The following is a 27,326-nucleotide window of genomic DNA, read 5'->3' as shown; positions in this document are numbered from 1 at the left end:
AGTGGAAAAGAAAATACTAACATTTATAAATAACGGATTTTTGTAATCAAATTAATAAAAATACTTTTACTTACGAATAATTAATACATATATCTTAAATGCAATTTTATTACTTACTTGTAATAATAAAACTTTTAAAAAAACTCTAAGGGCATTTAGAAGGACTATTTCAAAAAATTGATTTTAAAACCTCATTAACAACGCGGATATTAATATATGAGATTTCAGAAAAAAATTTAAATTATAAATGCTTACATAAATTTGGTAGAAAATAGGAAAACGACTATCTTGGTTCCTGATAAATTATAATCTGGATTAGAAAACTAAATGTGAAAAAAGAGTTAATTACTGAAAAGAACTTAATAATTGAGAGATTCATTTTTTAAATAATCTTATCTCCAAAACACGCCCTGAGATTGGCTCGCCAAGTATCTATAACCGCCTACCTCCCCTTACCCTACAACCTAGTCACTGCGCCAGTGAATCGAGGTTGACCTACTTGCAACTTTCAATAGCATTGCGGATTTAAACATTTCACTGTAAAAGTTATTTTGCAGAAACTCATTTTTAAAAAATGAGTATTTTATTATTCTTTATTACTATCCCACGGGGGGGGAGGCATTTCAGAAATGAAGGTGGGAAGCTTCCAGTATGGTGGTTGATTCTCGCCAACCTGGTAGGTACAGAAATGGTGAGGATCGGCTACTTCCTATCGACGATGGGGCGTACTTCCCAAGGAAAGAGTTGTACTGTGGCCGGTGATGATCCTTAACTTTCTGTTGCATAAAACTCGAAAACTAAAATGAGCATTTTATTATTATCCTACCGAGGGCACCTCAGAAATGAAGATGAGAAGCTTCCGATATGGTGGTTGGTTCTAGACACCCTGATGGATATAGAAATGTTGAGGATCGGTTATCTCTTATCGATGACGGGACGAACTTCCCACGGGAGGGGTTGTACGAGGCCGGTGATGGCCCTTAGGATTCAACCATAGTTCTCCTCGGTGTTGCTGTCCCGGTGGTCCTGTTATCCAAATTTTTCCGTGTGCTTTCGGGTGGGGTGCAGTAGCCGGTTAAGGTTATTCGTTATTACTGTTATTGACAGTAGTAATAATAGATTATCTTTATTTTTAAAAGTTTGGAAATCAATTTAATAATATACAATTGAAGTCAAGTATGTGTGTTTATGTACATGCATCAGCTCGAGAAAGTCTATAAATTGGATAAAATTATTTAAAAGATCTAATCAAAGTTCACTAAAATTTTATGCCTAAAAGGAAAACCCGCATGAAATATCTAGTAACCCGAACTTTACGAATAAAATAAATTTTAAGATTTTTAGATGATAAAATCCTTACATCACTAAATAGAACTTATCATGTTTCATTGAAAAACAAACTAATAGCAATTAATTTTTGAGAGCAGTTTCTAAACATTATTTTGGCTAAACTTACATGACTATTACAATGAACTTGTCCTATTTTCTACTTGTAATTAGATAACACTTTCTATTCTGGGAATGTTTTGAAGTAATATTTCAATGAAGAATCTATCCAATATTTGAGATATTCCGTAGTACTTATATGAAATTAAAAAAACCAATAAAAACATTTTAGTCGTTAAATTTGAAAGCACAAAAATTCAGTGCAGATATGACGACAATTATTGACTAACGCTTGCTACACAATGCCGTGTCAAATCTGTGCATTTAAGTACGGAATTTTTAATATTCAAATCTATAATTAAATTATTTAATGATTTAATCTAATAGCAACTGAGATAATTTAAAAATTAAACTAAACATTACCTGGAGATCTTAAATTTTTCAGGTGTCAAGTGCCGCTCCTTTAAGGATTGAAAAACAATAAATGTCCCAAATAGAAAGTTTTATTGAATAAGGGAATAAAATAATTACGGAAATCAAAGGGTTAATTTGATTAATTCAAGATTAATCAACGTTAATAAATGCCAAATTTGCCAACGGATCAACTTCAGCAATGGAACACTTTTCTACGTTATGGACTTCCGTTACTGAATGCACTGTTGGAGGGTCGCCCGAGCGTTGGAGATTGAAAGCAGGTTGGGGAGGGGGAGAGAAAGTAAAGGGGCATTTTCTGAGATGTAATGATTTTCTTAAGACGGGTTCGTTTAGGGGAGATAACAGGAAGGGTGTGGGCGGCGAAGTGAAGAGGAACGGGAGGGCGACCCCGAAATTAAATCGGCTGACGCAATCTTCTCCCGTTAGCTCGGCTTCCTGCCCGCAAAAAAAAAACGGGAAGGGGGGGGGGGGAGGTGTGAATCAGCGTCCGGGTAAACACGGCCATCAACAGGAGGAGGAAGCTTCCCCAGTTGGAAAACAGATGAAATGGGTCGCGCCTGGCTAACTCATAAGACATGAGAGAGCTTCTTAAATTTCTTAACACCTGATTGTGGTAACTGCCTACAATCAAAATACATAAGTAATGTCTTTTTGATTTTGATCTTTGTTATTATTCAAATTGGAAGTATGGATTTTTTCTTTCTTATAATCTGAAACAGTACAAAATATAATTTTAATCAAATTCTTAATTATGTATTACATTTTTAAACTTAGACAGATACAGCAAAGATGAATTTATTTAGTCCTTTCATCAATTACATTATTTAACCTTCTAATTAAATGAAATGTTATATGAAACTATAAATATTATTAAAATCTTAATAACTAAAAGAACACCGGAGTTATTCATGCGTTTTTAATGTTTTTTTTTTCTTATTACAATATAACTGTTAAGTTGATTTAATAACAAAACGAAATATAAAACATTCTATAATTCTTCTCGCAAATCAAACAGTTTTTCACCAAATTATCTATTGCAGGGGTTCCTACACTTTCAAATATTGGAACCCTCCTTTTCTTTTCTTCTCTTTCTCTCTCTTTTTAGAAATCGGATCTACAGTGAATTGTTTCAGCGAAGAGCACACTTTTTTTCCGAAAGAAATTTTGCGGATAGCAAAGGAATTTTTGTGAAGGGGGGGAAAAAAAGAAGAAAGAAATATTTATTAATAAATATAATTTAACAAAATATATATCTGATGTGTGTTTGATTCGCGACCCAGCGAATTGCGACTCACAGTTTGATAACCCCAGGTTTAAAGATTATAAATCGAAAAGAGTAAAAAGTAGGAAAAGCAGAGAGACATGTGGATTGGGCGAAGAAAAAAAAATAAGTAAATAAATAATATAAAATAAATGAAAAAGAGTTACAAAATATCCTATTTGGTAACATTATCAATAAATAATATTACCAAGGAGAAGACTTGATTGTTGCCCTAATTGATGGAGATATCTGATAGAAATCGAATTGTTAAAATTACACAATTGCAAAGACATCAAATTAACGTGATTGCAGAAAAATCACGTTAATTTGGTACCCATTTTTCACATCATTTTTATTTTGGTGCCCAATCGTTTATTCTTATTCTTTAAAATCATTTAGTGTTTTAAAATTCTTACATCGTAAAAAGTATTCAATAAGATACCGCCTTCTTTGAAATAACAAAACTTCTCATCATTACATAGAGGGGGGGGGGGATTATTTTTTACAGATATAAATTCCATTCACAACGACTTAATAAAAATCCAATATCAAATAACACTGATTTTTTTTAACAAAATTAAAACAAGAACAATTTTTTTCTTCCTCTGAACATTTTGAAATTTCCCTGAAAAGGAAGAAAAATAAAAGTAAAGTATTGCAATTGGAAGCAGCCATTTTAATTTTTTATCTATTGTAATTAATTGTTTTAAAATATGGAAATTTAATCTATATTTAGAATTACATTTAATTGGTATGTTCTTCGATGAAAATGTTTCAAAGAAGAAATTTGTATATTGTATATGTAATTACTCAAGAAGATTAATTAAAGAGTTATAGTTACCAATAAATGTTATTCATTTATTTTAAAAGGAATTTAAATTATATTAACATTTAACATTATTTTAAACATTTTAACATTCTCTGACATCATAAGAACTATAATAAAGTGAAATAAACAAGAATTTTTGTTAAAAGGTAAACATATGATACCATTAGGCTAAAGTAAAAAACTGCATTTTTGAAGTGGTTCATATCAAACGACATCAGATTTGCATCATCAAAAAATAAATTGATAAAAGATGATAATCAAACAGTGTTTTTATGTAAATCATGTAATAAAGACGTTTTAAAGAAATAATTAATGGAATGAAAAATAATTTTATTTAAGAAAAAGAGTGAAAATTAATGAACAGCCAAATAAAACCTCCTGCATTTGATAATCCCTAAGCAGGTGGCATCAACGAGTTCTGAATCTAAACAATCCTGCCAATAACTTAAACTGGGGAAGGGGGGGGGAAACCCAACCTGAAATTACGAAACACTACTACTGCATTCTCTTTATTAGACAAAGGGTAAAAAACAATAAGGACAAATTGTATCTAACAAGAAGAGAGGAGACGGGAGGGGGAATCGGGTTAAACGGGAGACGCGATGCACAAGAACGAAAGGGGGGGGGAGGATCTTCGGAACTGTAACAATGCGTTTATTACGGCTGCAATCCCTGGTGTTCGGTGGGCGAAATTGAAATGCGCCGCGAATGCAAAAGCCGTTCGCAAAATGAACGAGGGGTTGAGAAAGGGGTGGGGGTGGGGAGAGAAGAGGCCGTTACAGTCCGAGCAGCATTCCTGGCGAAGTGACCGCTTCAGAGGAAATGGAAACTTAATTCCTGCCCTCCCCCCTTCTGACCAGGGAGGGGGACCTGCACGCACCGAGCTCTCATTTCCGAGTCAGTCGATAAGGAGGGGGGTGATAAAAGATGGGGAATCGATTCGTTAATAGGGGGTGGAGATCAACACTCCCCGAGAGTCAGAAGATCCCAAGTGCATAAACAGATCGTCTGCGGAATATTCATTGCCATCAATGCGAATGTAACCTGGGAAAGGGATGAAAAATAGCTCTTCCACTGGTTCACCGAAAGATTACGAGTGTGAACGTGTGAAAATGGTAACACAACAACACAACATGCAACGGAGGAACATCTGACTTCGAAATCCTTGATCTCAAGTTCACATGCAAATCTCTTGCCAATCACTAGAGAACTACCTATGTTTCATAAAAGGGTTATAAAACTTACAAACAATATTATAATTTTACAATTACTTCATTTTTTTCAAAATAATGATTTGTACATCAAAAAATTCCGTTTGAAAAAAAAAAAAAACTTAGGAAAAATAAAGAAGTTATGTAAGAAAAAAAAGCGTCATAATTATTATTTTATATTAAATTATAGCACATTATGATATTAGTAAGGATACAAAATTAAAACTCTCATACTTAACCCTTAGAAGCCTGATTTTCCAAATTAAATTTTTTTAAATATCAATGTGTTTATTGCAGTAGCCAGATAAAGGGAAAAAAATTTTTTAAAACAATTACAATACATATTTTATAAATTTAGTTTAAAAAATGCACATATCATTTTTGATAATTTAGCATTAAGATCCCATATATTTAAATAATTATATTATAGAAAAAATAAGATACTCACCAATCTCAAAACTATTTTTATTTTTCAGAAAAATGAAATGCGTCAAAGATATATTTCCCTAAACTTTAAGGAAAAATATGTCTATCGTTCAGTACGAGCGGAAAAACAAAATGTCATATTATATGAACAATTTTGACAGCTGACGTTTATTTTTTTAACTTTTGTTCAAAAGAACAATAGGCAGTGGTAATATACATACAGCTAAATATTAAAATATACCAACTGCAAGTGTGCAATTCGATTTAAAAGTCCGGTATCAAATATGAAACTTGGGGCATTTAAGCGTAAAATCTCTTTTTTCATCGATTTATGTATTTTAGAAACATTTATCAAAGGAAAAAAAAAAAAAAAATGGTTAATCTAAAGTGCATGCTTGGTTTTTAAAAAAGAATTCACTTTATTTAGCATTGATTTAGTGTAAATGAAATTCTGTTTACATCTTTTTTTTGTTTCATTGCCCATTTTAGTTACGTTTTTGTTAAGTTTCAATCAAATCGAAATAACTATTTTAAAAATATTGTGGAAACATCCATTTTTTTAAAAGTCGCTTTCATTATCGCCCGAAAACTATGGAAATGAGATATTATAATAGGGCTAATTTCTCAACTCTGCTTTAAAAAACAGAAAACATGAATGCAAAATTTTAGCTCCCTTGGAGAATTTCATTTAAATATTTCCAGAAATAAAATTTATTTATCATAACTTCAATAAAAGAAAAAAGGAAAAAAAAAAAAAAAAACTACTGTTATGGTAAATGCATGAAGCTATAAACAATACAGATTCTCAATAAATGATTGCTAAGTTAATTGGCTTTCTTATGCTGATAACAATTCATTTAACCAATTCTTACTTTTTTTTAAACTTAAAATAAGCAACATTAGGCGATAAAGAAACTTTTCCTATAAAAATTTATAGCTACTCTTCTGGCTACAGTTGAACTAAATACGATTGAAAAATGGACATGAAAAGTTTATGAAAAAGAAATAACAATTCATTGATATGGCATCACTATATTCCAGGGATGGCGAACTAGTGGCAAGCGTGCCATTGATGGCACGCGACACAATATTTTGGGCATGTCGCCGATCAAAACGGTTTGTCTTTTAGTTCAAAATAACTAAGTTCACTATGAAGAAATTCGAACAAACACGAGTGATCGGTCGCTGTGTGTGGGCGGGGTGCATATTTCCATTCCCTGCAAGTACAATAAAATGACAGAAATAAACAATCGGAGTTTATGATTAAATATGTTAGCAAAAATTGTCATATGAGCGCGGCAAGTTAATCGGTTGCAAATGTCATTGATCGGCATAGTAAGCCTTTTCAAGAGGTCGAGTTTTTGAAGGAAGCCTGGTTAGCATGCGCGTCCTCACTTTTTGAGGATTTTGATAATAAAGGTTCGATAATTCAGCGCATCAAAGATATTCCTCTATCCAGAAACACAATAAAAGAAAGAATCTTAAATGGCCGGAAATGTAAGAGATGACATAACAACTCCGCTCCTTTTATATCGCTATGTCTTGACGAAAATACTGACGTCAGTAAAATTGCACGTTTAGTTGTTTTTGCTCGATATTTTGTAGGAAACGTCATTAAGGAAGAATTAATAGCAATAACAATCATTGCTAACAACTACAAAGGGCACAGATATTTGTAAGGATGTTAAAAAATCGCGTGCTTAGAAAGAAATTGATGTGAAAAGAATCGTTTCAATAACAACTGATGGTGCTCCAAATATAGCGGGGAAAAAATGGTTTCATTAGTTTATTTCAAACAGACGCAGGACATTCCATTCTGGAATTTCACTGCATTATTCACTAACAAGCCTTGTGTGCTGAGAGTGGTTTAACATCTTTTGATAATGTAATGGCGTTAGTCACAAAAATAGTGAACGTCATATCGTCGCAGGCTTTAAATAAACGAAAGTGTGATGTTTTGTTGGAGGAAGTCAACTTGGTGTATAATGGCTTACTAATGTATAATAACGTTCGCTGGTTGAGCCGCGGGACCATTCTTCAAAGGTTTGTTGACTGCTTGGAAGAAATCAGACTGTTTCTGCAAAATGAGAGGGAAATTGAACAATACCTACAGTTGTTAGATATTATGCGGCTTTCAAAATGGATGTTTTTTACAGACATGCCAACATTTCAATGAATTGAACGTAAAACTTCAAGGCACAAATAAAAAAATTGTCACCATGATTGGATCTCATTTTTGTCGCTAAACTGCGTGATTTCAGAAACGATATTATTACAAGAAACTACAAACTTGAAAAAAAATATATCACTATCAAATATCAATAATATATATCAAATTCAGATGTATATGAGAAATCAGACGAAGAAAAAGTTAGTGAAGAATTTATTTCCGTAATTAATTCTTTAAGAAATTTTCAGTGAGATTTTGTCAGTTCAAAGAATTATCGGAAGTTTATTATGTACCCCGATGTGATTTTATTTGATAAACTGAATTTGTGCCAATTCGATTGGGTAGAAACAGAAGAATTTGAACTGAACAACTGATTAATTTCCAGTTTAGTTCAATATGGATTCAAAAATTTATTAAAAGAGGAGAAAAGTTGCAATAGATTGAAACAAAAAGATTAAGAAGCAACATAAGTAAAAATGACAGTAACGAAATTTTGGAAACGTGGAATTCGATTCCAGACGCATTTAGCTGTTTGAAGAAGCTGGCTCCTGCTATTTTAACCATATTTTCATCTACTTATGACTGCGAGTCATTATTTACAGAGATGAATAACATTAAAGCCTCGCTTAGAAACCTTTTGGCAGATGACTCTCAATTCAGTATGCTTTCTGCTAAACACTTTACAATCCTAATATAAGATACTTGTCATCTAATCTGCAACAACTGAAGTCACACTCATGTTACTTTAATTTGAATTACACATAATTAATTAAAACGTTTACTGCTATACAGTGCAAAATGTATTTTTTCGTAGTAAAGAAAGAGTTTTGAGTTGTCAGTATTTAATTTTATTATTTTCCCAATAATCACAGGTCAAAATTATTTGACGGCACGTCTATACCTCATCGAACATTTCTTAAGAAAAAAATGGCACGTTGATCCATAATAGTTCACCACCCCTGCTATATTTCATAGTAATATAAACTTTTTTTTTGTACGTTACAAAATGCAATAAAAAAAAGAAAACACACACACACACACAATAAGCCAAAAACAATTTATAAAAAAAGAATACTGAAATTAAAAGCAATTAATAATATAGAAAATAAGTAAACACAGAGATATTAATTTTGATAATAATAATTAATAAATAATAAATAAACTAAAAATATTAACTATGACTGTAGATGTGTTTGATTTTATGTTAGCATACAAATCCTAGTTATATCGTTTAGACAAAGATATATTAGATTATTAAATAATATTTCAATTATGAAAAGTTTCGCTAAATACCTTTATGCATGATTTAAATAATTAGAAATTATTATCTAAAACATATATTCAACTAAGAAAAAAGTTCTATATTTCAATGAATGAATAAAACAAAAAAATTAAGAATCAAACTAAAAAATTTTAATATGTTAAAACCATTAAAAAATTTTTTAAAACAAATATATTGCGGAGCAGATAATACAGTATTCAAACAAATAAAACACGAAAAGGACATTAAAAAACAAATCTCAACAAAACTAAACTATCTCCAATGAGGATTTTGAATTCATTTTTGTTAAATAATAAAAAAAGATACCATAACTCATGGTAAACGAATTCACACAATCAATAAATTTGTCCAAATTTTCGCACAAGAAATCAAAACATATAAATAAATCACTCACTCACCCGCAACCTCAAACGAGATCACCTCCACTTTCGAGACAGATTTCTGCTGGCAGACGATAGTCTCGCGAGACACGCTAAGAACTGCCAAACGATCGCAATCTCGAAGACGAAATGGAGCCCCGGGACGGGAGAATTCCCTCCCCTTCCCCCCTCCTCGCCGCATTTGGAATTGGAGAGATAAAAGGGAGAACGTCTTATCACACCTGCTGTACTTAATCGAGTCTCTGACTCTATCCCATCGACCAATCATGCGTGGCAGACGAAATCGCTCCTCCCCCCTAGGCCGCATCTTCCTTCACAGGTAGGTAAGATCTTTAAGTTTCGCTTACCCTTTACACCCGAATGATGAAATATTCGACAATTGCTTTTGTTTGCCATGTAGTTGCGTGGAACTTGTGGACTGTAAATAGGCCACGACTGATTGTAATATGTCATATTCATTTAAAAAGTGAATTAATTTATTACACAAAGTAAATTTAAGTCATAGTCTTTATCCTATAAAAAAGTTGAAAAATTTTTTATCAGTAATTTTAAACTATGAAGCAGAACGATCCTGAAAATCTAATATTTAAAATCAATATTGAAAAAAAAAAAAAAATCACATTTTTTTTTAATACAAAAAATAACCTTTTTTTCCAATTGATGTATGTGACTAATATAAATTAAATGAAAAAAAATAAATTATAAGTGCAGGGTCTTTTCCTCGCTTTAACACTCGAATAGAAAATATATTAAATATTAGTAGGAAATGTTTATATTAGAGCCAATAAAAATATATTGCTATGCATTTCGGGAAAAGAAAAAAAGTAAGAAAATATTGTCACCTTTTTTTTTAACCCCTTTCTTTCTTTTTCGCCAAAAAGATCATATTTCGTTTGATTTTCATTAAATTATAACTTCCTTCAATAACAGTAATGATGAAACATATACGGTGAATTTAATTTTGGTAATAAAGTTTTAATAAAAGTCATCTGCTAATAATTTTGACAGAAATATCATTTGATAAACCAAAAAAGTTCCAAAAATTATAAACTTTGTCTGAGTAGAGGAGAAGATGAAATGTTTCAAAAAAAAAAAAAAAAAAAAAAAAACATTTAAAAAAAATGAGGAAATAAATCCTTTTCAGTAAATTACAATTCCGCATTCCTCAAATAAAATAAAACACGTACAGTAAACAATACAAAATAGAAAACTGTATTAGTAATCAGTATAAATAATCGAACGACTATTTAGGTTGTAAATGGGTACTTCATTCATTCAATCAAGGACAGAAGCACAAGGTCAACCTTTTAATATTTGAGCAATAATTGACTGCCTGGAAGAATACTTTAGGAAGAAAAAGGCCAGATTTGAAAAACAGTAATAAGATTTATAATATTGAAACGATTAGCTGTTTATAAACAAATACAATATAAGGATTTGCTACTTTTTTTTTTTAACTTACTGGATACTGGAATATTATTTGAAAATTATTACATCTGACATGCATGAAAAAAAAAATCTTTAAAACAATTTACAGCCCAAACTGTAGAACCTAGAACAGCCGAATTTGCAGGTAATCATTTCTTCAATGGCAGGTATTGACTGAAGAAGTGTATTTTAAGATTTTGATTGGCCTTATAATTAATTAAAAACTAATCGAAATATTAATATTTTTCCACAACAACTTTGAAACGCACCAGAGCACAAAAACAACATTTTTACCACTGTAAAATTCAAATAAAAAAACATCAGTTAGCACTAATTTAATTTCTCTATATTTTTTTCTCTAATTACAATCAACTTTTACAACTACTTTTCAGTTTGTTTTACTATAAAACTTTAGCTTTAGTTACTGGATGCATATTCCTAACAGTTGCGATACTATTAAAAAATTTGTAATGTAAATGTATGCATTGCCGTATAAGAAGGAACAAATTTAAAAAAGATAATAAAATTAACTACATAAATTATTAAAAAAAAAACTCAAAATAAATTAGGTAAAGCCTAAAAAAAAAAGAAATCTACGATCGCAAATTTCAACTTATCATGTGAGAACATTATTATTTTTAAGTCATTATTTGTCTTAATTAATTTAAGTCATTAACCAGTTTAAACCGGTTTGAAACAATCACGAGACTTCTCTATCGGTCTCTATCCCTCTCTCTCTAGAGAGAGAGAGAGAGAGGGAATTTTTTAAACTTTCATTTTCAATTTTTCTAGCTGGCAAACAAAGTTTTGGAGCTCGACCGATTTTGAGATGAAAAAACCCATCGTTGCTCTAAATATCGAAGCATGCTGTAATCTGATAGTCTCGTGATTGTTTCAAACCGGTTTGAACTGGTTAATGACTTAAATTAATTAAGACAATTCGTAAGAATTCAGAGAATGAATAATTTGGAAATCAAGTTGTAATTTTAGTTGGCGATACATCGCCAAATGTGACAACCTTCTGCATTATTTTCTAATTTCTGCATTATTTTCTAATCAAAAATTCTCAAAAACTATTCAATAGCAAATCATTCGTATATTTGCATACAAAATTCTAATATGTAAACATATAATTTTCTTTATATATTGCGAAAAATCATAGCATGTCTTCTAGAAGATATCAAAATGTAATTTGAAAACGAAATTTTAAAAACAATTGAAAAAAAAAATATCTTAAAATTATGTTACATGTTATTTTTCATTGCTTTAGTAATAGATTTTACATACATGCGCGTAGAGACTATATTACAAACATACTTTGTGATGCACTTTCTCGCTGCTATAATAAAAAGAAAGTAAGCTTTAAAAAATAGAATAAAAGTAGACGAATCAAGCCTTACAATATTATCACGTTTCCTTAAGTCTCAAATTAGACTTACAAATCTATTTTTAATTTTAGGTTGCGACTCCCAGTTGAATTGGTAAAATACGATTGCGGGAATCTTTTTAAAAAATCATATGTCTTTTTTTTTTTTTTTAACTTCTGAATAATTTGTGAGCAAAAATATAAAATAATCTTTTTTTTAAATGTCATTAAAATCTACAGAATAACTGTTTCAAATTAAATTCTCTGTTGTTATTTTCTTTTTCAATACTGCATTACAAAATATTGCATTATTTTCATTTATTTCTGAATAAACGGAAAAAAAAAAAAAAAGGGAATGAAAATAATAAAATATAATATAATTTAAAATTCAATAATGTATATTAATTTTGTATATAGTTTTGTATTATATTAAGTTTATAATTTAATATATATTTTAATTAAACGAATAAATAATAAAATTATTATTGATTTAAATGTCTCCTTGATAAAATTTTCCATCTCAAGACAAAAATATAATGAATTATTTCATAAGTTTTTTGTTATATTAATTTTCAGAGACGGGAAAAAAAATAAGTATTACAAATTTGAATTAATCTCGAAAATTCAGAATTATTATTCACTTTGCGCTCATATTGCGCAATTATATTTGAAAGCTGAAATTTAAATCTTACTCATAATATATCTGCTTTACCTGAAAATGCACTTAATCGGAATGTTTACAAACGGCATGCATATCAGTTTCGTATTGATTGATTATCAACGGCCATGACGCCACTGTCCAACGGTTCAAAAAAGGATTGGAACCCCTTACCACAAATAAAAATAGACAAAGACGATTTCTAATCGGGAAAAATGTGCCTCGTGACTGCAGAGTGAAAGTTCTCTTTGCCTTTTTCTAACCCCAAAGAAAAGATAAAAATGACTATCTCCTAATCGGTGACATCACCTTCGCTGGAAATGGCGCATTACGGCCCGAGACCTTCTGCATGTCTTTACACGCGAACAGTGCACCAGGGAAATTAAGAAAATGAACCGAAAAGTTATCCGTCCTTTAATTTTTATATAAACATCTCTAAAAACGATCATCGTTTTCTTCTTTTTTTTTCCCCCGCACAATTCTGAAGCACCTACAACCATAAATTACTTTTTTTTTTTTTTAAGAATAATATCTGGGTAGTTTTTTTCTTGCTTGCATGCGAAGTATACAAAAATTATTTTCACGATTTTTTAAAATAAAAAATATATTTTCAATGAGGCCAATTTAGTTGCTGTAAAAAAAGTGAGGATTTTATTAACTTTTAAACATATTTTTAAGTATATTTCACAACAACATTTCCATTGTTGTGAATGAAATTCAATTCATTTTTAATATCTCATCAAATACTTGATAGCATGATTTTCTTCCATTGTTGAAAGCTATTGGGGGAACCTGTTTAATATATTTGTAATTTACAGAACAAATAAAAAAGTCACGATACCGGTAAATGGATTTAGAGATGAATCAGACATGATGTCATGGAACTGGCCTCCATTAATAAAGTTCGTATTTATAAAGAACAAAATATATGCAAGATTATTAAAATCACGCAGTTTTAATATCTGACAATTTGATAAAAATCATAAACATGAAGATTTATCAAAACGACTTAATTGAAATTAAATATATCTCCGGATAACCAGATGCTCACCAAACATGACTAAGGTATGTATAAAACATTTTTTGACTAACGGAGAAGAAGACATGGAGCTCTTTAACAATTTTTATTCTTCACGATCTTAAAGAAGTAGTCTAATTTTCATTTATTATCAAAATTGCTTTATCGAAGCCATGAGGAGCTCAGCGCAGCGTACCCATTAGGAAGGTAGAAATCAGGAAGAAGCGAGTGTGAGAAAACCTTTTGAACTTATATAGTTTCAGAAAGGAATCTGCCGACACAGCGTTTTGATTTAGCACATGCTAAAGTGTCACCGTGGGGAAAAAGAAAGAGAGAAAAAAAAAAAAAGAGAAAGCGCGATTCTGAAGTTTAAGTAAAACCATATTCTGAATGACTAGGTAATCATTTTTAAATTGTAGATGGTTAGAAATTATTACATATGTATGTTCCACATGCCATTCTATGCAACTGGGTCGATTAGGTAGGGAGGGGGGGGGGGGGGAGATGAAAATCAGGGACATGTTTTCAATAAAATTTTTATCTATATGAAATTTTGGGCGACATATATAAAAGGAAATTAATTACCTTTATTTTTGAGTATAACTGAAAAATGCAACGAGCTCGAAGGATGAATTAAAAAGTGGTTTCATTGTTAGAATTGTAAACACATATCACATTATATCATTGGTGTGAAATGACGAAATATAGTTCCTTTTAGAGAGGGGTTATGTAGTTCAAAAATCCTATCCTAAACTGAGAATTCATCGAAACTATTTTGAGATTAATATCGTCTAATAGTAGTTAAATGGCAATTAATATCGTCTAATAGTAGTTAAATGGCAAAACACCAGCACCCCACATACCAAATTTCCACACCACACTACTTTAAGAATATATGATTCATGAGAAGTCACGAAATTTAGTTTTTTCCAGAGACGGATCATGAGTTCAAAATTCCGAACCGAGATTGAGATCTCTTCGATACTATCCGAATACTATTATGAGACTGGTATCATCAGTAAGTTTAAAACACATTTAAATGGCAAAACGTCAGCACTCCCCCGTGCCAAATTTCCATGCCACGCTACTTTAAGAATATATGATTCATGAGAAGTCACGGAATTTAGTTTTTTCCAGAGACGGATAATGAGTTCAAAATTCCGAACCGAGATTTAGATCTCTTCGATACTATCCGTATACTTTTATGAGATTGGTATCATCAGTTAGTTTAAAACACATTTAAATGGCAAAACGTCAGCACTCCCCCGTGCCAAATTTCCATGCCACACTACTTTAAGGATATATAATTCATGAGAAGTCACGAAATTTAATTTTTTCCAGAGAGGGATCATGAGTTTAAAAGTCCGAACTGAGATTGAGATCTCTTCGATACTGTCCGAGTACTATTATGAGATTGGCATCATCAATTAGTTCTAATTATAATTAAACGGCAATACATTAGTACCTCATGTACCAAATTTCTACGCCACACTATTGTGATGGTATTTGATTCATGAAAGTGTTGTCATTTGATCCGTGGCTTGATTCGTATGAAGTCATGAAATGTTTCAGAGAGTTCAAAAACTTAGATCTAGATTGAGATCTCTTCAAAATTATACTACCATCAATCAATTCACCTAAATTTTGGTCTTTCTTTTTTTTCGGGTACAAAATGGTTTAGCCAAAAATATCTTTTGAGTGGCCTGATTGTCATTCAATCACATTAAGTGACCTGTCAAAGACAGGTCACTTAATGTACAGGTAACAGACCTAATCAAAGTTTTAAAAAGGAGTAATTTTTGTTGATGATGAAATTAGATTTTAAATATTTTTATAATCCAAAACAACATCGGTTAGCAAATATGGCTCTATTACCAGTCTCTGGCGTTATAAAAAAATGAAATTCGGTATCTTAAAAATCAATCAGTACAAACAAAACAAAAAATAGCTATATAATTGAAAACGTTTTCATAAAATATCGTAAAAAATAAATACGTTTTAGTATCTTGAGCAGCTGTATGATCGAAGAATTGAAAATTCTAATAAACAGGGGGAAAAAATAAACAAAAAACAAAAATCGCAAAGATGTCCTTGATTTTAAACAGCAGATGATTCTGATGAGTCACCTGGACGGTCTTTGGACTCGGGTAAGTTTGTTATTAATACCGACTGTTTTCAATAAAATTCTGTAAATATAAACTTCCTCTTTTAGTTTAACAAAAATAGGAACTTAATATGGAAGTTAATAATACTAGTCTAAAATATTATTTACTTTTTTCTTTTCCTAACAAATCAAATAACTGGAGAGGAAAAAAAAAAAAAAAATAATAACTGCTACTTCTATATTGATGGTGAAATGGCATTTTCGGACATCTTAGTTTCTTTATCCCACGCATGCGCAGAGATAATTCTTAACTACGCATTAAGTTCTTCGCTCAAAACTAATGTTAGAGTGATTACCGAGAATGTAAACAAGTATTTGTCAGATTAGCCTCGTTTTATCAGCTGCGAACGAGGAGTAAAATCCATCAAATTTTATTTTTCTTTCTTATTTGTTTCGTAATTTTTTTTCTTTCATTATTTTTTTTAAATATGAAAACAAATCTGAATAACACGATGTCGTAATCAACGATCACAGAAATAATTATTATTTTCTTTATTTGTTTCGGAATAATACATAACAAATGTGCATTGAAATTGCACCAGCTACTTATATTAATGTCGATTTGAGATTCATGGATTATATAAATCTTATTAAAGGCGCGTGGAAAAAATTCATGTATAATGGACCTTAGTGACACTTGCAGGCAGAATTATTCGACACTGAAACGATCCCAAGTTATTTGCCAGTTTCGAGTTGGGGTAGTACCTAACAGTTAGAAAATCTTATATCAGTGCAGCATTTTTAGTCTGAGAATTGTATAAATAGTATTGAATGTAAAAGTCCACGCTTCTACAAAACCCATAATACAATTCCGTAAAATAGAAAAAATAGTTGATGGTTGTGGAGAAATACCCCCTCCCCACTTTTTTTGAAATTTTTTTTACTTGGCGTTACAAAATTGTTTTGGTTTCAGGTTTAAATGTAAAAGTCTACACAGCATTAAGCGTAACTTTGCAACTTAGTGACGTAGCAAAAACAGGTGATGTTCAGGGAATAGTATTCCTAGAAGATCATAGACTCCCTCTCGTCGTATGTGATAGCACATATAAAATAATTTTTGTTTTGAATCGGCATCCAGACGTAGAAATATATGTCTAATCGAATGCCATACTTTAATTCAGTGGCGTAGCATGCCCTTCATATTTAATTTTACAAAATGATCATTTCTATTTTGATCTGGAGTTCTAGAAATAGATGCATTATCAAATGCAAAAATGTATCTTAGTAGTGTAGCATTGATTAGTGGCCCAAAGAGCACAGCATCCCTTCCTCTTTATATCTGACGTCATAAAATGATTTTTGTTTCAATTTGGCGTTTAAACATATGAATTCACGTATCATCCAATACTATACTGCTATTCAGACATAAAAAAGATAAAGGGCGCTTCGGTCAAGTATTTCCTTTTCTTTCTTCAAATTTGGCATTGTGAAGTCAATTTTATTTTATTTCAGAACTATGTGCTGAGATTAACTTTTCTTTTTATTACATCCAATCACCCCATTGCCAGTTAAGATTGGATATTAGAACAATCATAACACCCCCTTGTTTTTTGACTACTGTTGCAATTTAAAATCTATTTTGAAGTCAAATGACTTTATACATTTGCCCTTTCCTCGTTAAGACAGAAAATTATTACTTCGCCGCAACTTAAGATAGGTGGCTCTTTTTAAAAAAAATTTTTTAGCCAAAATATCGTTTTTTTTTTTTTTTTTTTTTTTTGCATGATACTTGTTTTAATATCATTTAACCTCTTTAAATTAATTTTTTTCAGATTCTAAAAGTTGGTAGAACTTTTTTACAAAAAATATCGCAAATTAAATTTCAATGCCTATTTCAAGTTCTAATTTGGAATATAAATTTTTCGATATATACTGTATTTCTTGAACTAGAGAATGAATAATCTGTCCATTTAGAAACATTCTACAATTATTTTAATGTTTCATGATGCGGGGAAAAAAAGAGGAAAATTTCATGTTATTTATCAGTCGAATCCCAATTAAAGACTGGATAGAAAAAGGGTTTCTTTTTTTAGTTCAGGAATTAGGTCATATATTCATTAAGCTATCAGCAAGTTTTTGATAATCTTTAAACTAGAACTTTTAAACTTTTAAACTAGAAGATTTTTGCTTTATACCTCTTTTTAGGCAAAAACATTTTTTCTTTTTTTTTTTTTAATTTGACATTTTTCTGGTATGTTTTTGACTATTTTTTTAAATCGATTTTAATAAAAAATACTACAAATTTACGGCATTTTTCCAAAAAATCATCCCTAACGCAGTCTTCCACCTATATCTAAAATCTATTTTCTCAAATGATTTTACAGATTTCTTCATTTAATTCGGAAAACTATTCAGATTCGAATTAAATCTAATGAAGTTCCGTGTACAACAACAAGATAAAAAAAATTCTTAAATGTGAAAGAAGTTATGAAAATAAATACGAAAACCAGCTGCCGTCGAATGTATCACAACACGGTCTGTTGGTTTTTCACACAAAGAAAGGAGAAGAAAAAAAAGCAAAACATGCCTCGATAAAAATAAGTTCCCGCTCAATTCGGGACTTGCCACGAACTGAAACTTTCACAGAAAAGTCGGAGGCATTAAAAAAAAGGGGGGGGGCAGGAGGTGGTCTTCCGGCATGAACGCTCCTTTTAGAACATCCGAACAAATCAAAAATCGAAGCTCAAATTGTCCTTCTAGTTTTTGCACAAAGGATAAGTTTGGTCGGTCTCCGCCTTCCCTTACAGAATGTTAATGGACAATTAACCTCGTTTTTTGATAGGCCGAAGCCAAAGAATAGAGAGGGTTGGAAAAGGTTAGAACAAATCCTACCCCCCCCCCCTTCCCAATTGATCAGAATGGCGGAAAAGATTCACACAGATGTTTTGTGGCTGCAAAGGAAATTCTCCAAAAACTGGAAATTTTTTGATGGCTTCTTTTTGGAAAAAGATATCGTCGGTGGAAAAAGTGAGAAGCTAATTGCTGAGGTAATTAGCGCCACAGATTTTTTTTTTTGCTGGACTTGTATTAATCCTTAGGTAACTTCTCTAGTTGAGGAATTTTCCTCGTCTTAAGCTTCAGTAAATTTCGATGTAGGTTTTTATTTATCTTTTTCCCCGCCAAAACTGAAACAAGAGCAAAGGAGAGAAAAATGTGTTGCACCAGAAGGATTGAAGTTAATGATGTTCCGCCTATTTTTCTTCTAAGAAATTACAGGTCAATACATGAAAAAATACATTTCGTTTTAATGCTCTTATATTCATATTTTTGGAGGATTGAGCTTGTGTTATCAAATGGCAACTGGATTATACATAAATCTCAACACTTTAAAATGAATCTATTCATTTGAATAGTACACTAAATGCCGGCGTCCTTGCATAGGGGTAGCGCATCTTCCCCGTGATCTGGGCGTCCCGGGTTCGAATTCCGGTTCGGGCATAGTTGTTCTTCATCTGTGTTCTATCTGTGAGGTGTGTGTTTATTTTTTACCCCCTGTAAAAAGGGGTTGTGCAAGCGAATGTGGGAATTTCATCATCATATGAGCTAGAAGTCAGACTTCTGCCCTCGGGTGCTCAAGGGTCTTTACCCTCAGAAGCACTGCACCCCTTTCCGTGGTAACGCGGACACGACATCATCAGCATCAGTACACTAAATAAAATTTCTTTGAACTTTCTCAATTCGCAATTCTGTACAACATAGAAGAGAGAAAATCATCATTTGGTCATCGTCTATGAAGCATAAATAAACCAGTGGGATGGGTCTTCTCAAAATTTTCTCGCATATTCTCTAATAAAACTGTTAATCCCCCCCATCCCCCACTTCATCAAAAAAATTGCGGACCTCGGGTAAAGTAAACAACACTTTGCATGGTATTGCCGTATAATAGTAATGAAATATTAATCTTTGGCTTGAATTTAGCATTTGTACTGAATCTATCGTGTTATTCTTGGCGAGTATTATGGCGATTAATCCGTGGTATCCGTGGAGAGTTTTTTTCCAACCGATTGGAACCAAAATTTGATACAGAACTGTAACTGTAGTCACAAAATCACAGAACAAATTTCATATATTTGTTCCATTTCGTTTTTGAGTTATCGCGTTTATGTGTTTCTGAAAGTACAGGCGAACAGACATTCAATCGCTTTTTAGATTTGGCTTGAAATTTGATGGGTCTCTACAATACAAATGTTAAGTTTGTGTACCTAATTTTATCTCTCTTGTAGTTATCATGTTAAATTATATTCGAACAACCGGGCAGACAGACTTCCTCTGACCGGATTTTTCTCAAAATTTGATAGAGATCAACAAATTTTGTGAAAAGATTATGCTAAATTCCATCCGTCTAGTTCAAAGCCTTTTTGAATTATCAATGTCACAGACAGATAAACAAAATGTCTAAAAAGTAGTTTGCAAACTCGGGGAAGAAAACACGGAGATTCGTCGAAATCTCGAGTTCGAATTTTTTTCGTCAGCACAATACTTTATCTATGCTTCGTATACGAGGAAGTAAAAAAAGGGGGGGGGGGGGTCAAAAACTTTTCTTCATAAAACTGTATTTTAATATTTAACAGGGTGTAATTTCCAGTATGCATTTTTATGAATTAATTTTGTATACTCTATTAGATAAAAAAAAATGAATGCAAGCGATATTTTAAAATCCACGTATGAGATCTCATAAGGAAACACAAACAAAAGTTAAACCTTTAAATAGGTAAAGATGAAATCTTAATGTTTTTCTTTAAAAAGAAAAACACCCATTAACATTGAAACACTTCAGAGGCATGAGAAGTGAACTGGATTGCTCAACTCTTGGTGATCATTTTCTTAGCGATCATTTTATTGAAAAAAATAAATTAATCAAATAATAATTTGATACATCGTCTTGTGGTTTTTTCGGAATAAAATACCTCTCACCATTTATTTTAATATCGCAAAGTCACCTCACGCCTATCATCGGCTATAAGTATTGGATAGTGAAGTAAAAAGAACGTACTGTTTGCGAATGGATTCTTAAACCCTCCTCGCGTGCACTAGGAAGGGTTTAATTCAACAAAATGGGGGTGAGAGGAACGACGAAAGTTTACCATTACCAATAAAGTAAATTCCGGAAATGCTCACATCCTTAAGTGTCTCTCCCCTTAGTGAGATAGAATTGTCGAAAAGTGGTCTTCTAAGGATACTGGAACGAACAGTACTGTTCATTCTCGGATTCGGAAACCTGTCGCCCTTTTGCGCATGCGTCAGGAGGCATTTATTTTATGAAATGGGAGTAAGAGGAAACCTAAAAGAAGATGTTTACTTTAGCAGCAGGCTGAATTCCGATTATTCTCGGAATTAACATCTTATCTTTCTGCGTATTACCCCTAAACGAAGTACAATCCCAGGATCTTAAAAAAATGAACAGTATTAGGATGTCCCCTGTCGCAGTTCATAAATGTCCTCGTCTTTGAATTCCTACTTCCTTTGAAAACGAGCCAAGAACGCAAGATAGACTTAACTCAATTTTAAGAAACAAATATCTGGGCGCCCGAAATTGCCCTCAGTAACACTCGTATATTGTACAATATTGTACGATAAACAATATTCGCAATATTGTATTCGCATTCTGTGCTACCTGGGGCCTGAATTTTTTTTATGGTGTTAAAAAATAAGGCTAATTAAAAGATAAATAATTCAGCAGCAATGATGATGTGAAATTCTAATGATGTAGTATTAACATGGAAATTTCTTATACGCAATGTCAAAGTAGAGATGAAGAAACGGTTAAGAAGTTCTGGCATCAAGAATCTATTATCCTATATCATCAGGGGAATATGGTTTCAAATTTGATTAGAAAGTCAAAATGGGTTCCAGAAAGAAAATCGCACCATTTGGGTGAAGATTCATGGATTAGAGAAGTTTTCTTTGAGTTTGCAGATTTCACTTCGCTTTGAAAAACTGCAGCGTAACCTCCCGATAAGGCGTCCACCCCCTCCCGAGACAAAAGGCACCATACTGTCTGGCGCAAGCGATGACGCAAGCGGAGGGACGATAAGCGTTCCAACAAGCAAACAAACAAGAGATTAGAACACATGCTTGCTCCGACTGCGTCATGGACAAATTCGCCCTATCTCTCACAAATGAAAGCAAGTTGACAACTTCGAAGGGGGGGAAGTGTAAAAAAGAAGAGGAAAGTCAGGCATCTTATTGAAAAATGTATTTTCCGAACTGTTCTGGAAATTTCAAATTTTAGACAAGTGCAGTCCTTTTCGTCGTATCATGGTTCAAAATCACAATATTCAGCTCAAAACAGATTTCGTTTTACTTCAAAACAAAACATTAATTTAATTAAATTTAAAACCAATGAAGCTTAGTATAAAATTATATTCTTTTGGATATCTTAAAGTGAATAAAAACCAAATATTTGTTTTACACATATCACTTATTGTATTTTGCTTCATTAATTCAAATTATGAAAAAAAAAAAAAGTTTAGCATAGAAGCTTAAATAACGAGTGCAATCAGCTGCATCGAATCTAAAAATAACCATATATTATTCCTCTTTAAAATAACGTTAGTAATTGTTTCTTAAGACAAATCTTTAAATGCATGAATAAACCGGGAATTATGTTAGCAAAATTTCTAGCATATTTACTAATAAACGAGCCTGTATTATTTACTGTATGAAGTACCGTACAAAGAGTAGAATCTTTGACAATTAATCGTTGGGATGTGATTAATGCAAAAGGACCAGAACACTAAACAGAATGAAGATTTCGAATGCCTCTTTTCCGAACGATTGAAATTGTAAGTTGACACAAGGCCATAATCGTAAAAATCACATGCCAAATTTCATTAATTTAAGTCTTGGCGCTTTTTAATTATCGCGTTTATATGTTAGTGAAAGTACAGATCGACAGATAAAGAAGAATTTGATTAAAAATTTGATACATATCAATCTATACTTATAATAAAGCTCAATGTGCGCGCGCGCGCGCGCGCGCGCGTGTGTGTGTGTGTGTGTGTGTGTGTGTGTGTGTGTGTGTGTGTGTGTTGGCGCTCTACAGGCCAGACCGTTTGACCGACAGCTACCAAATTTGGTACATGTATACCTTGGAGGTCGGGAATGTGCACCTGGGGTTCCTTTTTTCAATTAGAATTTTAATTATTAATTAAAAACTAACTTTAATTATTAATTAAAACTAAAACTAACTAAAAAATCTTCCATTTTCCCCACCGCCAACTTTTCCGCCAAAAAAATCTTCCATTTTCCCCAAATGAGTAAGGCTTCATTTTTTTTTTTTTTTTTTTCTCCCAACAGTAATGAGGCTAGGGTTAACATTTTTCGGGGGATTATTTCAAACGATTCTGTTTATTTTCTTAATGTTTGATGCATTTAAAATTAAACATTGATAATGAATCGATCTTTCAGATTCATTCTGAAGTACTTTTGAATTAAAATAAAACAGAATAAAGGAAATTAAAAATTTCTAATCCGCATAGCGTTACCCCAACTGGCGTAGAAAAAAATCACGTATTTGCGTTACGTAACTGGCGTTGAAAATTCACGCATGCGCATTGTGTTGACAAATATTTTCAACGGATGCAGACTGGATTTAAATTATTTTTAGGTTCGTTGTATGCTTTCGTTGTATGCATAAATAATTAAAATGTATTTATGTTAGTTATATATTTTTTGTATATGCTTATAGTTTTAAGTACATCGTTTTTTAAATAGTTTTTTTAAAACCTGTTTTCAACCGTTTATTTTAAACGATTCGTTTTATTTTCTTAGTGTTTGATGCATTTAAAATAAAACATTGTTAATTAATCGATCTGTTCATGAAGAATCTAAGAAAATTTTGTTGACAAATTCTTGAGATATTAAATAAATTAAAGATATTCTTTAGTGCCCATAAAGTTTAAACGCTGAGTGACTCTATTTTCAGTAATCAGATTATAAAAAAAATGCTTTGTTTCAGTAAAAAATATTATTATATTAATTGAAGATTAATTCTTTCCACTTTAATTTAAAGCATAAATTCTACGGGTGCTAACAGAAAATTAGAGAGATACATATCACGTTATGACTGAAGGCCTTTATAATATTATGAGTGAATTATATGACTATCAAAATTTGAAGTTTTAAAATATTTTGCTGAAGAATCTATTAAGGTTGGAATTGCATAAAATATTTAATTATTAAAATTTTAACGAACATTAAGATTGGCGAACCGGCTGGTCGCCAAAGGCGGCTAGTAGATAATAAATCCGAGTACCAAATTTCATCATCTGGATCTCTTCAGTTTGTAATTATCATGTTAAATTATATTCGTAAGTAAAACTTTCTTAAAAGGAATTCGTTCAAAAGTTGATAGAAATCGGCAAATGTAGACAAATTTCTATATATAACAGATTTCTGATGTCTAGCTCAAAGCGGTTTTGATTCATTGTCTTTAGGGGGAGATAGACATCATTCTAAAAACGCATTTCTTGAACTCAAGGAGATTTGAAAGATCCGTCAAAATTTCGACTTTGAATTTTTCAGATGTTTACAATTTCTGTCTGTATATTTCGCAGGTTAAAAACAAGTCGTGATTTCACATTATAAAGATTTCAACGCACTGGTAGAAAAAAAAAATAATATAACAGGAGCAATGAACAGATAAGATGTGAAAATAATATCACTGTTTGTTATAAATCCATAGATATAAATTAATTCTGGAAACGAAACATCCAAGTAGAAAAAAATTATCTAGGTCATCAAATTATAAAACTTGGTATTTTCTCTTTAAATTAATACTATTTATTTCTTAAGGCAATTGCATACAGTTTTGAATAAAAAATAACAAATGAAAAAAAAAATTAGTCAAGAGTAAATATTGCACATTTAGTTTGAATTCTGACACAAGATGCATAAAAGGGACGCGGATAAGTCCTAAAACTCCAGCAACGTAACCAGTGGATAAATCCAGTAACTGTCACAAAATTCAAAGAAAAATCTTTCCACACAAAAAAAGTGGTGTAAAGCACAAATCATTGATTAGATTATCAAGCCTATCAGATCCCAATTTATAAAAATAATAGAAAAATTACACCCCCCCCAAAAAAAAAGTTAGCATGAGTTAGCTTCTTCAAACTACAAAATACAACTTAGACATTTATAAAACACTTCTCATCGACAAACTTCAATGTATCTTGCAAGTATCTCACTATGTTTTCATCCAATATAAGCCTATAGCTGAAACTTAAAAATCTTCATCAACTTTTCAAACCTCAAAATTGGGATTTGTCATGGCAAAAACATCAGAGCTTTCGGTTCATCGCAAAAATGCTCAAATAAACAGCAAATTTTATGGAATAATTTTTTTTAATCTGAAGACTTTTTGGAAATTATTTAATATATAAAAAAATATTTAAAGGAATGCTACAACGATATCATCAAATCTGTCAAATTTCAAAGAAAAAAAATTAGCTTTCGCAATTTAGAGCAAAATTCATAATAGTTTTAAATTTCAAAAGAAACCAATGAAGAAATGCAGCAACAATACATAGTTATCATTAAAAGTATCTTATCATGTTTCATTTCATCGTACAGGTAAACGTAGAAGCTTATCAATTAGAAACATTGGATTGTCTTTTATACTATAATATTGGGTATTATCATAACAGACATTTGGAATTATCATAACAAACTAGACTTAAACTCATAACAAAGTTGCTAAAACTTATTACAAAATATTCTTTAACCGAAATCGTCCTGAATATTTAACATACGGGGGCTGAACCACACTGAAACCTTCAAACGTATCTGATTTCAACACATATTGAATTCATAGCCATAACCGCTCAAAAGAAACGTCTCACATTCGTCGATTCAAACGCTCGTCCTTCATCAAAAAGAGGGGGCACCCCACCACTAGGAGATTCTCTCCTCTATTCCATCTAGAGAAAAGGGGGGAGGGTGGTAACGGTGATGCGACTCCTCTTTCAAAACGTCTTTCGCGCTTGTTCGCGTGCGAGCCTGCTTCCACTGATCCAAATATTTAAAAGGAATTGGAGAGGAAAAAAAAAGCGAGTGGAGCTCCCCAACCGACAAGCGCCCCAGGTGCAGTAGGGAAAAAAAGGAGTGAGGAATAGAGCACCGCCAGAGAAAGGGGGCTGCAGCTGGTGGGCGAGGGTCGTCTCGAGCTGGTGGTCCCCTTAATGAGAGCACGCGCTAACCCCCATATAACGGTGAAATCGGAAAGGCAGAGTGGTTCGGTGGGGGGCAGCAGAGAAAACGAAAGCGATCTCGCAGAAAAGGGGGGCGAGGGCGTGTGAAGAGATGGAGAAGGGGAGGGTGCATCTTGGAACATGAGTCACAGGGATGACGCCTGGCACGAGCCAGACCCCGGGTCGTCTGAAGTCACAAATCTTTTCCGTTAGTTTTCCCATGCAAGGCCCAGTCATCCTTTGAATCAAGATAGCTCAAGACTATTCAGGTAATCAGTATGTTATTAAAAAAAGGGGGGAGGGGCATTTTTTCACGATCTATTATCAAAAGAAATAGCATTTTTCAAATTAATATCTTTAAATAATTTTTTGTTTTGTTTTATCTGTTCGTTTCGTTTTTAAAAATTCACTTATGGTTTCGTTGATAATGCAAGGAATACAAGGCCAACACATACGGAGAACAGTTGGCACTTGTCAATTCAAATAAAACTTTGTAATATTGCAAGAAATTTCGTGATATAGTAAAGCATCTCAAAATCAGTTTCGAAACGAAGTGATCCTTCCCTTGCAGAACTGTCAAAGTTTTGTCGGTATTCAACCTTTCACTAGGTGCTACATTTTAGTTATTTTCCATCATGATGATCCCCCCCCCCCACACACACAAACGTACCTTCATGGGTCTTCTACCTTCTTCTTTTCTCTTTCTTTTTCATTTTAATTTTTTAAAGAAATTTTATAAGTCTATAAATAAGACTTATGGTATAAGACAAAAAAAAAAAGGTATATTGTTGAAAAAACAAACAAACAGTGAATTCTATTGATTGTACACAGCAAATTCAATATGTCTGCAGTAAATAGATTACAAATTGTGCATATTGTAATGCATTTTTAATTTAACCGTACTTTTTAATTAACCATAGAAGGCTTGTACTAAGATTTTTTTTTTTTTTAATTTAACTGCCTAATGGTCTTTTTTGATTCCTTTCCTCAGTCTGGATTCTTGGTGGAAGTTAAAAGCGCATAATTTATATTTACAAATCGCCTCTATCTATTGAGCTGATCCTTTTTAAGTTTAGGAAAGGACCTTTTTGTATTCCTTTCCTCGACCTGAGCTCTTGG

The 27,326-nt window shown here is 32.0% G+C and overlaps 1 protein-coding gene across 6 annotated transcripts in view; it reads right to left on the bottom strand.

The window, feature by feature from the left end:
* Positions 1-27,326, bottom strand: part of LOC129971567 (homeobox protein prospero-like) — a 391,670-nt gene that overhangs the window by 68,437 nt on the left and 295,907 nt on the right. The window contains exon 1 of one of the 6 annotated variants that reach the window (XM_056085454.1): positions 9,399-9,520. The exons of the other annotated variants lie outside the window; for them this stretch is intronic. The gene's annotated coding sequence lies outside the window, so the exon portion shown is untranslated. Of the gene's footprint in view, positions 1-9,398; positions 9,521-27,326 lie in introns of those variants that run through there. 6 annotated transcript variants of the gene reach the window in all.

Source organism: Argiope bruennichi, chromosome 6 (assembly GCF_947563725.1).
Source record: "Argiope bruennichi chromosome 6, qqArgBrue1.1, whole genome shotgun sequence".
NCBI lineage: Eukaryota > Metazoa > Arthropoda > Arachnida > Araneae > Araneidae > Argiope > Argiope bruennichi.
The sequence above is the reverse complement of the archived record's forward strand: the minus strand, read 5'-3'. Positions and strand labels throughout refer to the sequence as shown.